The sequence below is a fragment of the Arachis hypogaea genome, chromosome 13 (genome assembly GCF_003086295.3).
Source record: "Arachis hypogaea cultivar Tifrunner chromosome 13, arahy.Tifrunner.gnm2.J5K5, whole genome shotgun sequence".
Classification (NCBI taxonomy): domain Eukaryota; kingdom Viridiplantae; phylum Streptophyta; class Magnoliopsida; order Fabales; family Fabaceae; genus Arachis; species Arachis hypogaea.
The window spans coordinates 41,219,055-41,231,402 of NC_092048.1; the positions used below are offsets into that span (position 1 = coordinate 41,219,055).

General features: G+C 38.5%; 1 long non-coding RNA gene across 1 annotated transcript; it reads left to right on the plus strand.

The window, feature by feature from the left end:
* Window positions 1–10,188: 10,188 nt before the first annotated feature.
* Window positions 10,189–11,242, plus strand: LOC140178140 (uncharacterized). Its single transcript, XR_011870383.1, has 2 exons — window positions 10,189–10,273; window positions 10,364–11,242. It is a non-coding gene; the product is annotated as an uncharacterized lncRNA (long non-coding RNA).
* The last annotated feature ends 1,106 nt before the right edge of the window (window positions 11,243–12,348 follow it).

Here is a 12,348-nt window from a genome sequence, read left to right on the forward strand (position 1 = left end):
CTGGCAAGCACAAAACTGGAAACGGGCAACCGGTCTCTCATTTACCGGCAGTGGCTTTACATCTGACCCAGGCAGATCCCTCCTGGATGAACCCGATCGTCGACTTCCTGGAGAAAGACAAGCTCCCCAGCAACGAGAAGGAGGCCAAGGCAATAAGGCGAGAAGCGGATAAGTATGCAATCATACAGGGCCAGTTGTTTAAAAATGGTTGAGCCAACCACCGCTGAAATGCCTGCATCCTGACCAAACGGACTATGTGCTTAGGGAGGTCCATGAAGGATGCTGCGGTCACCACATCGGGGGCAAAGCCTTAGCGAGGAAGCTCATCAGAGCCGGCTACTACTGGTCATCGATGATGAAGGATTCTAAAGAATTCGTGAGAAAATGCATCAAGTGCCAGGAGAACGCCAATTTTCACAAGGCGCCAGCAACCGAGCTAAGTCTGTTAACAGCTTCCCGACCATTTTCACACTGGGGAGTCGACTTCCTGGGTCCCTTCTCGGTCGGGCCAGGGCAAGTCAAGTACTTAATAGTTGCCATTGATTATTATACCAAGTGGATAGAGGCCGAGCCACTAGCCAGCATATCCTCGTCTAATTGTCAAAAGTTTATGTAAAGTCAAGTAGTAACTCGGTTCGGTATCCCCGAGGTCGTTATCTCCGATAATGGGACGCAGTTCACCGATAAGAAGTTCGGAGAGTTCCTCGCCGGTTTGGGTATAAAGAAAAAGTTCTCGTCCATGGAACACCCTCAAACCAACGGGCAAGTCGAGGCCGCGAATAAGATCATCCTGCTAAGCCTCAAAAAGTGACTTGATAAGAAGAAGGGGACATGGGCTGACGAGCTTACTTCAGTCCTATGGTCATAATGCACAACTCGGCAGTCATCTACTGGGGAGACACCATTTCGCTTAATGTACAGAGTGGACGCAATAATACCCGTGGAAGTCGGTGAACTGAGCCCGCGGCTACTCTTGGGAGGAGTTGAAGAAGCTGTGGAAAAAGACCTGATAAATGAGGCTAGAGAAATGGCCCATTTGTCGGAAGCGGCGCTGAAGCAAAAGATGGCCTTGCGCTACAACACCAAAGTGCTTAGGAGAGAATTTGAACAAAATGATATGGTCCTGCGGCGCAACGACATCGGGCTACCGACTCATGGGGAAGGTAAACTGGCGGCGAACTGGGAAGGCCCGTACAAGATAAAGGAAGTAGTCAGCAAAGGCGCCTACAAGTTGGAAAGACTTGACAGCAAGGAGGTCCCAAGAACGTGGAACGCGGATAACTTAAGAAGATTTTATTCTTAGACCAAGTGCGCCGAACAGGCGCCTACCAGGCTCAGTAAGACCCAAGTTGCTTTATGATTAAATAATTTATTTTTTGTCAAATACTTATTATCGCTGTAGGTCTAACCAACTGCCAACTAATGTTCACGTGATTAAATTCGTTTTTCCCCTTTATATTAATGTTAACAAATTTCTTATAATAAGTGATAAGCGCGGCGACCACACGGTAACCCGGGACTGATCACCCCGGGAACCACCCAAATTAACACGTAAGCGGCTATAACAACAATAAAGCCACGACTCGGCTTCATCAAGTTACCAACACAACGGTAAATAAACACAAGCGACAAGCCAATACCAACAAAACAGTAACAAAATAGAATGAAAGCACATTACCGATTAAGCTAGGAACGAACAATAATCATAAGCCGACCAAGCGGCTACCATTTCAGCAAAGTAATTCAAAGTTACAGTGTCCAGCATATAAAACGACAAAGTTCGCAAAGCTACACGACAAAGTTCACAAAACTATAAAATTACAAAGTTTATACAACACAAAAATCACTTCTTCGGCATATCGACAATTTTACCATCCCGAATGGTCTTAAAGACCCCAATTGCCGATATGTCGAAGTCAGGAGCCATGATCTTCACTTGGGATTTAAGAGCCTCTTCAGTCATCAATATGGCATTTTTTTCCTGTTTCACGGTCTCCTTATACTTCTTCTTAAAGTCAACAGCCTTAACTTGAGCAGCCTTAGCCGACGAGACGGCCTCGTCGCGTTCCTTCTCCATTGCAGCCACCCGACCCTGAGCGGCATTGAGCTGACGCTCCAAAGACAGCTCTCGCTCGGTTAGCCAGGAAACGGCTGCATCAGAAGTCTTCAATTTTTCCTCAGCGACCTTGGCTTTCTCCTCGGCAGCTTTGAGCTTCTCCTCCGCTTTGACCAGTTGCTCCCGAAGTGATTCAACTTCAACTTTGTATTTATTGTTGGCTTGAATAGAGGACTCGAGTTTTCTCTGCAGTGATTGTGTCCCCGCCAAAGCAAACTCTGCTTTTCTCGCTATGGCAGCTCCACGAAGAAGGGTGCGATACATCCACCTCGCCTGACCAGGGAGATCCCCACCATGGAAGAAATCCTCCGTGCCGGGAAGAAGTTGGGAATCAATAAAATTTCCGGCATCGAAGTTTCTCTCCATTATAGTGAGAGCTCCCTCGGGGCTAGAGGACGATCTCTTCCTCTTCGGGTTGCAGACAACAATCACCTCCTCATCCTCTATTTCTTGCTGGGAAGGTGAGCCAACGCCAGTGCCGATCACTTCACCCTGGGTAGGTAAGGCATGCACTTCGGCAGCGTTATGAGGGAAAGGCACCGCCTGGTTCTCATTATTTTCAGGAGGCACCTCTTGGTTGTCATTGGCCGGCTCCTCGTCAATATCATCAGCAAGGAATGTGTTGAATAAGGCGTCAAGTCCAGTCACCTCGGCAGACATTGACACTGCAGCAAACACAGAAAATCGTTAACCGTCTGATCAGGGGGACAGATAATGATAATAATGAAATCATGCACATTGTCAAGCAATCACTCACGTATGTAATTCCTAGCGACTTCCCGATCGCCCATGAGGAGATGGGGGTTGACGTGGTTTTTCCCAAAAACGGCCAACAATATGTCGGCAACTCTTTTATTTTCAGGGGTCATCCCCTTGTAGGTAAGCTTGGTGAAAGCATTGGCCCCCGCCCCAAAATTCCAATACGTCAGGATGTGGCGTTCCCCTTCTAGGGTCAACCAAAAGGGGTGACGACCTCTGACGGGGCGAACCTTAAAGTATTTGTCCTTGAACCATGGTAAGAGTCCTCAAATAAACCAAAAATCCTCCGACCTTGGGCAGACCGGAAGGACATGAAACCCTTTTTGGCTTTTTCCTCTAAGGTAAGAAGAAAAAGAACCACCTTTACGGAGACTGGCAACTCTAGATACTTGCACACCATCTAGAAACAGCGGATAGAAGTCCAGCTGTTTGGATGCAACTGTGACGGTGCCACATTACACCGGTTGAGTAGCGCCATCTGAAAGGCTGAAAAAGGGAGTCAAACTCCCAACTGGGTGAACATTGCTTTGTAAAACCAAATCCAGTCGGCAACATGGGGGGAATGCAGGTTGAGCTTGTAAATCCGTTCATGGGCGGCAGGGACGAAGACCTCGTAGTTGGATTCCTCGTCAGTCCCGCCACACAAGTACTCGGCTTGGCGGAACTCGGTGAGCTCCTCCACGCCCATCTGATTCAGGAAATCCTTCACATCAGAAGCTACCCAGGCATACCAGTCGTACGGCGCGCCGTGGCGGGAACCCGGGTAGCACGACATTGGGCCATACCTACAGTGGGGGCACCACTCACAGTTAGACTAGGAGACCGGGAGGTTGGAACTAACCCAGAAACTACAGCTCGCCCATCCAATGACTACGACTAAACATGGCCGAAGCAAATCTTAGCAAATCCTAAGTAAGGACTAAAAACTAGTATACTGGAATGGCAACCCCCCTAAAAAGCCTACTTGACGCTAATGTCATCCAACATGCGAGTCAATCAGGGAAGTAACATGCATCCAGAAGCAAAACCAGGAAACAAATGGCACGAACAGCAAAATAAAAAAAGCAAGTAAGAAATAAAGCTTACCAAATGTGCTTGTATTAATCTGGGAGCGCAAGAAAATCGAATGCAAACAACCTAAGGAATCGCAGCAAAAAATGGGAAAATGGAGGAGGGAAACGTAGAAAGATAGGGATAGTGGTGAGTGAAGGAGAAAAGAAACTGAATGGAAAATTTGGAAACCAACTCAAGAAGCGCGAAGGGCAGGGGCATAATGGTCTTTGCGCGCAGGGTTTTGAATAACCCATTATGAGCATTAAATGCCCGGCGCGAAGAACGAGGGGACGAAAGACTACCCCCTACAATGGACAGGCCAACATGCACAGAAGGCGCGTCCTCACCACGAACAACCGAATACTATGCAACGACCAGCGAAGTGAGAAGCAGAACGCGCCACCAGCGGCGCTTGCGGCCCCAACTGGTGCGTTAGGGGCACTGTTACGGCCCAGCCCAACTAGGCGCTTCGGCCAACCCGGCCCAAGGACTTACTGACCCAATTGGATGGGTCACCGTGCATGACCCGCCCGGTTGACGACCCGGCCACACACCTTCTTTGCCAGCTGCATGACAGCTGTGGAGAAGGAACCTTCCTGGAAGGAGGCCTTCCCTTGTGGGACCCGCCTTACTGACAGGGTATATAAGGGGAGGGTCCTACCCCTCCCCCAAGGTACGTCACCCTACTCTCAGTTCTCACATTACTCATACACTCTACTGACTTGAGCGTCGGAGTGTCATCGCAGGTGACACCGCCCTCCACCTGAAGTGCTCGGAAGCTCGGCTGCTCCATCATTCATACCCCCCACTTGAAGACAGGCGGGAACCCACTTCCCCATCCTAGAGACCTCCACTAACCGTCCGGTAACCCGACCCATCGAACAATACCCTTAGGTCTTTTATTTTTTTATTAATTAAAGAGTGAATTAGTAATTTAATTTTGTCAAATTTTGTACATTTTTTCTTTGTTTTTATCTCATCTTTGAGAAGAAAAAATCTTAATGGTTCCACACTATTTTTTTTTACTAAATTTTTTCTTCTCATCCAAATAACAAAAAACCTATTTTTTAATCCTTTTTCTTTCTTCATATTTTCTTTTCCTTCATAACCTCTTAATTCAAATAATGTATAAATGGGTTTCTATTTCACTTCTAACTTCAGCCAAATTCAAATACGAATGTCATTATTTGGGAGTATAGTTGTTAAAACTGGACCAAGTTGATCGGTCAGAGTAAAAAATTGGTGAACCGATCATAAAATCGGTCCAGACAGAACAGGAGAAATAGACAAAGACAAAAATCGATAAACATTGGTTAGAACTGACCGGATTTAACAAAAATTGATGAACCAATGGTTTAAAAAACTCAATTTGTCACCGCCACCGCACAATCACTGTCACGTCACCAGCTCCTCTGCATCGTCTTGCCGTATGCTGTGCATCTCTGTCACTACATCGTTGCTTTTGTCTGTGGCTCAGCTTCACTGTGTTTTCACATCTCCTTACTCCTGTGCATCTCTCGTCGCCATCGACGTGTCCTCGTCCAACATGGCTCGCCATTATTGTTGCCTCCCCTTCACCAGTCTTTGTTTTGTCGTGCTTGGTCTCCCTCTTTTCTGCCTCATATTCTGCCTCTACCTTGTGCCTCCTCCTCTATTTCAGCTTCTAGCCCTCTGCACCTCGTGTCTCCGTTGACTTTGGCTCTGTAATGGAAACATTGACAATTTTATTAAAATACTGTGATATGGTTCTACTTTTGGACTTCTGCCCTTTTTTAGTTATTGTATATTGATTTTTAAAACTTGATTGTTGTTGTTTTAATATTGATTTAGAATGGATAAATTGATGCTTATTAGAATTTATATAGGACATTTTAAAGTAAATTTAAAAGTAATTGGAATTTGATGTCAATTGAAATTTGTATATAAATTATTTCCGTTTTAAACTTTTTATGTATGTTTAGAATAGAAATTTGATGCTAATTAAAATTTGTATAGAGTATTTGATTGTTGCTGGTTTAATATTTAATTGTTGCTGATTTAATATAGATTTAATATTTAATTCTTATTATATTAATATTTGATTATTGCTATTTTACTGTAGTTTTAATACTTAATTGTTACTCTTATTGTTACTATTACAATATTACATGATTGTTTTAATATAAATTTAATGCTAGTTGAAATTTTTTTATTAGTTATTTTTAGAAATTAAAATTTAATTGTTGTAGAATATTAGTAAAGACATTTATTTTTTATTAATATATATTTAATATTTGTTGATTGACTATTTTATATATATATTTTTTTAAATGAGATTGGATTAACTAATTTAACCAGTAATTTAACTGTTAAATCAATAACTCAATAATTTAGTAGTCTGATCGACTGTAAACTATGTTTAGGAGACACATGATGTGTCATTTTGTTTTTGGTCAGTAACCATTTATGAGTATCTTCGGACTTCAGGGAGTTTGTCTTATTACTACTCTGTCCTTGAGATTTGGCGAGTTACCCATAATTGTCTTTGACTTTCAAAATTTCCAATGAGCTGGCACCAGTGTTGTAAAAATCGGACCGGACCGGTCGGTTCGACCGGAAAACCGGTGAACCGGACTTTAAGTCGGTCCGATCCGCCAATTGAACCGAATAAGATAACGAACTGGTGTAAACCGATCAAACTTGATAAATCGGTTCAACCGAACCGCTGAGAGTGAAAATTTGTCAAAATGGGTGGGGTGGTTTCGAACCCCTGTCCTCAGAGAAAAAGGAGCCTGTCATAACCACCAGGCTGTCACAATACTATTTAATATATTTACAAATTATTTTATATATAGATATTTTTTATCAATCTATTTAATTATTTTAATTTTAGTTATAAACTCATTCATTCTTAAATTAATTATATTTTTATTTAACAATAATTATAAACTCATTTATTTTTTTTATAATTATATAATATCTATTAATATTATTTTTCAATAAATACTTGTAGTATATAATAGTATAATAGATATAAACTAATTAATAAATTATTAAAATTCGAAAATAATAGTTATTTTAATATAAAAAAATAAAAATATTTATGATAGAGTAAATTTAACAAAATACTTATTGTTCCTGTTTCATATTGTTTTAGAATAGCTAGATATTTTTAAAATGTTAGTGAAAATATGTATTTTAAATTTTAATTTTAAATTTTTTACTATATTTTATTTTTTATTTACATAGGACCGGGTCAACCAGTTCAACCAGTGATCCACCGGTTGAACCAATGACCCAGTGACCCAGTGACTTGACCGGTTCGATCACCGGTTCGGTTCTGACAACTATGGCTGGCACCTCCCATGTCATGCTGGAGCCAGCAACAGCTAGCTGACGTGGCAAATCTTAATTTTTTACCTAATGTGGTTCTGGTCCCATTAAAACCCTAAAAGTTAAGAATGATTATTATATGCAGTATCTCTTCTTTCCTATATTATTCTATCTAAATGGTTGTTATCTTCCCTATATTATTCTATCTAAATGGTTGTTATTGTAAGAGAAAGGCTCAAAGTTCGAATATTAAAGGGGTTGAATAATTCTAGTAAGATTATTCTTATGAGTAGTTGATATAATTGGTCAAAAGCAGAATCTTGTATTTTCTATGTCACCTAACAATTTGGCAGAGTTATGCCATGTGCAAGTGCATGTGAACTATTTATTCATTCGATACAAGAATCAAGATTGAACCACTCAATGTTTCAGAGTCAGTAGAGGCCATAGCCGTGAATTTAAAAAATAGGAAGAAATAAACAATAACATTTGAAATTGATTTGTAAATAAATAAGAGAACTGAAGAAAAACAAAGAAAGATTTTGAAAAACAAATTGTTATGAAGAAGCAAGGGTGTGAGGTTGAAGCAATAGGCATCAACTACAAGATTTGCACAGGCACAACAGAACAAACTTTCAAGATCTTCAGAAAACCTCCACAACTAAATAATGAAGAACATGGTGAGGTACCAGAACCAGCAGAGGAAGTAAGAACTAATGATCACAGATCATTCTGCAGCAGAATTAGGAACATTCTCTAGGATGTGAATTGCGTGGCGAAGCCGTCGGAAGTTCTGGCAGTTGTTGGTCCAAGTGGGGCTGAAAAATCGTTCCTCCTTGAGATTCTTGCCGGCAAAGTTTGTCTAGAATAAATCACAATAGTGGACCACAATTATGGGACGAAGAAGAAGGGAAGAAGAGATACTATATATAATAATTATTTTTAGCTTTTAGGGTTTTAATGGGACCAGGACCACATTGGGTAGAAAATTAAGATTTGCCACGTTAACTAGCTATTGTTGGCTCCAGCATGGCATGGGAGGTGCCAGCTCATTACTCTGTTTGCTGACTGTGCGCCGGAAAGGGTCGCAGGACCACTATGGGTCCCGGAGTTAAATGTGAGGGATACTATTAGAGAATTTTAAAAGTTAAGGACGATTATGGGTAACTCACCCAATCTCCAGGACCACTTTGAGGTTTTAGTCATATCGCCCCAAAAAAAATTCCCAATAGGGGATTAGTTGGGTTTCTAAGTTTTATAAAGTCGAGGCATTCGCAAGACAGTCTCTGAACACCATAATAGGACTTGTTTGATGACATAGGGCCAATTACAGTGGTCCATTTTCAAATGGACACCAATAAGAAAATCTAAGGAAAAACAACACAATATAGGGATTGACCATCAAGACCCAAAAGATATATATATATATAAATTAGTGTATTACTGAACATGAAGCTTCAATATCTATGGAAAATTAAATTGAGCCGGATTGGATTTATTCATTTATCATTTATGTCCCTTAAGTCCTTATGGGGCTAATTTTTTTTCATATAGAAGTAAAAAAGGTGATAAAATAAAATATTATAATTTTTGATATTTTTTAAAATTGTAGAAATAACTAAAATCGGATAATTCAATTTTTATATCTAAGATTTTTTTTTTAAACAGAAATAAGAGGATCTAATTTTTTTATCCTAAATCAAATAGTGTTACATTTGAGATTAATACTCTAGCCATTTATAATTCTAAAAAATAGTATTATCAACCCAACATCAAAAATAAAAAGTGCTTGTTTTTGAGATTTCGTCCAAAATTTTTTCTTGTGTTCTATTTATATCGTTAATATTTTTACAAAGTTTAAATACTGTCCTTTGATGTTGACCCAAGAAAAAATGGCCATTGATAAATGCCATTCAAAAGCTAAATAATAAAAGGATTAATATTTAGATCAAGTTATAATGTTAGTAACACCCAAACGCTGTATATATTGATTGTTTATCTTTTATTCTTTAAGAAAAAGCTAAGAGTTTTAAACGTGCATTTTATTAGTAGAGTAATAATTAATGAAAAATATTAGAAGACTATCAAAATTTATTATTTTTTATTATTATTTTTAGTTATTAATTTAATTTTTTTAGTTTAATATTCAATAATATATTTTAGCTCATACTTGACTAACTAATAAAAAAATAATAAATTTTGATGATTCTATAATATTTTTTATTAATTATATTATTTATTAGTAAAGTTTAAGAACGAATGAGAAAACATAACTCTCATATGCTATAAGAATGTGAGAGTGAGACTATGAGAGGAACCCTAATAATATCGTTCTATTTAGATTATTAGTAATTAATAAATTGAACATAGCAAAATTTAAAAGTTATTTATTTATTTATTTTGTCATATTAGCATAGCTTATCATGTCAACTTAATAGAATTAATTATCGAGACGGATTAAAATAGACAACTTTTAAATTTTATAAGGCTAATAAAACAATTTTTTTATAAAAATTAAAGATTTATGTAAGCCATTATTTGAATATTAAAAGAGTAAAATCAAATGTCATCTTCCACGATAGATAAACATAACTACCACATGAACATGAAGAAGGTGCAACCATGTGAACAATATTGTATGAGGAAGAAGGTGGCTCATGGTCCAAGACCCGCCAAAATTAATACTATTATTAAATTAGAGAGTGCTAGGTAAATAATAACTATTTTGAATAACATGAACAACTATTAATCAAATAAAAATATACTACACCTTAATTTAATGCTATTAATTAAATTTACTCTTTTAATCCTATTAATTTATATTATTTACACATTGTTCAAAAATGTTATTGATTATCTATAGTTTTTCTATTAAATTAGATCAGAGCTTTTTAAAGACCAATTAAGTAGAGATGCATGCGATACGTTAGAAAGAATGCAATTACAAAGCAAACTATAACTATAAAATGAAAAAGTATAGGTACCAAACGAAAGCATTATTCATGAAGACAAACATCATTGGATACCTTGTAGGTTAGACTTCTTCCTCTTTTAAATATTATTATTATTGTTATTATCTTAAAACTCACCAACATAATCCCTCATCTTTCAATCATTTGTTAGGAAGAGCAAATTAAAGAGGCCTGCCCAATTTTAGGGGTGAGCAAGCCTACATATACATATACCCTATATAGAGGAGATATGAAATATATATCTACCTATCAGAAGAAATGCCTATCTGTTCATCTTCATTCTGGGAAAACAAATCTGACTCCAGATGACGAACAACCACAATTGTCACCAGACTCCGCCGGATATGGTCAAGCGATGACTTCCTCCCGAAGCTGAACCTGAGATTGTTTTGGTGAGGGTCCAACGACGCCTGAATCGTATATGATCCGACGAAGCGAACCCGACATGAGTTGCCTCAAAATGCCGTGCTTCAGCTGCGCGGCAGTACTCTGCTCTCCATCGTGATCAACGTTCAGATCAATTGAACGATTCACATCATCAACGTTTTGCAGAATAATAAAAACTAGTTATGGCATCCTCCTCATAGAGGTTGCCATAGCAATTGACCTTAATGAGACCATCCTTGGGACAAGACCAAGAAGTGGAGGGGAAGAAGTTGTGGTTATCCTCTTCCATCAACCAACTCAGCCTGAGCTTCATCACTTCACCTTCATTATCTGATTTCGCCATCTTCGAGGCCTGTATCCTCTATTGTTTCGGTACGGCATAGCTTGCAATCTTCCTTTTCTTCTCCTTTACGCATTCTCCGTTAGCTCCGGCGAGCACTTGTGCCAGAGCTAGCTCCCAAGCGGCGTAACTTGAAGAAGAAAGCTTGGGCTTGAATATGAACAAATAGGGATTTGTTTGATCAGATGAATAATTAGATCTCTACTTTGTTTTGATTTTCTTTTTCCGTATAAAGAGACAATGCATGTTTTATATAATATGTACAATGGAGTTAATTTGAAATTAAAACTAAATTATAGGTAATTAATTAATTTTAAATAATTTTTAATTTAAAATTTAAATCAAATATTAGGATTATCATAGGTTTTGAAAACAAATAAATTACCTCTCTCTTTCACCTCTCTCTCTCTCAATACGGTTTGTTAGTGTTCTATGCCTTTTTCATCGAATCTCGCCGATATACTAACACCACAGTCACCAATCACCATCAAAAATCGTGCCGACATTGTTTCGACTGGCGCCGTTGCCGCACAGGCCACCGCCAAGGGAGGACGCGCATATTGTGTGGGTCGAACTAACGGCATCGCAGCAACCCGGACCTCCAGCGCCTCCGTCGCAGCCGGTGTGTGCCTTCTTCCCGACACCGTCCTCACCTCCTCCGATGCGCCTTCGCTTTCTCCCATTCCTTCAAGTCTCTTCTGACCGATGATACCACAATGCTCTTCTTCTTTTTCGGATCCAAGCATGGTTAGCTTCTTTCATGATTTGAGCCCTATGACTAGTCCTTCAAAATTATGTTTCACCACAATAATAGTTTCTTCTGTTTATTCATTTTCTTCTCTTTTAATAGTCAATTTAGGATGGTCATTTTAGTAGGTATGCGGATGGTTATTTTATTTTTATGTAGATGATTATTTTGATTGGATTGAGTTTAGTTATATATAATTAAAATATGCTAGATGTTCAGTTCATTAGGTATGCGGATGATTATTTTTATCTTTAAGTGAATGGTTATTTTTATTAAGGATGAGTGGTGTGTGGCAACCAAGTAGCGACGGTGAAATGGAATGATTATTGATGAAGGTGGGTAGGCTGCCGGTTGAAAAAGAAGAGAGTATTGGAGGATTTCATATGGTTATTTTTTTTAAATAACTAATTGAATTTTTTAAAAATTTGAAATTTGAAATTGGAGAATTTAAAATTTGAAATTTGATGTGAAATAATTGAATAAGAGTTTTTAAATTTATTATTTCGTGGGTAATTTTTATTTTTAACTCATATTGTGCTAAATAAGCAGCTCATTGTACACATTGTATAAATACCCCATTGATTCTCTAGCAGGACTCTTTCTTTTATGATTGGATTATGATATTTGATTTTAGTTTTTTTTATGGTAAAAAGATATTTAA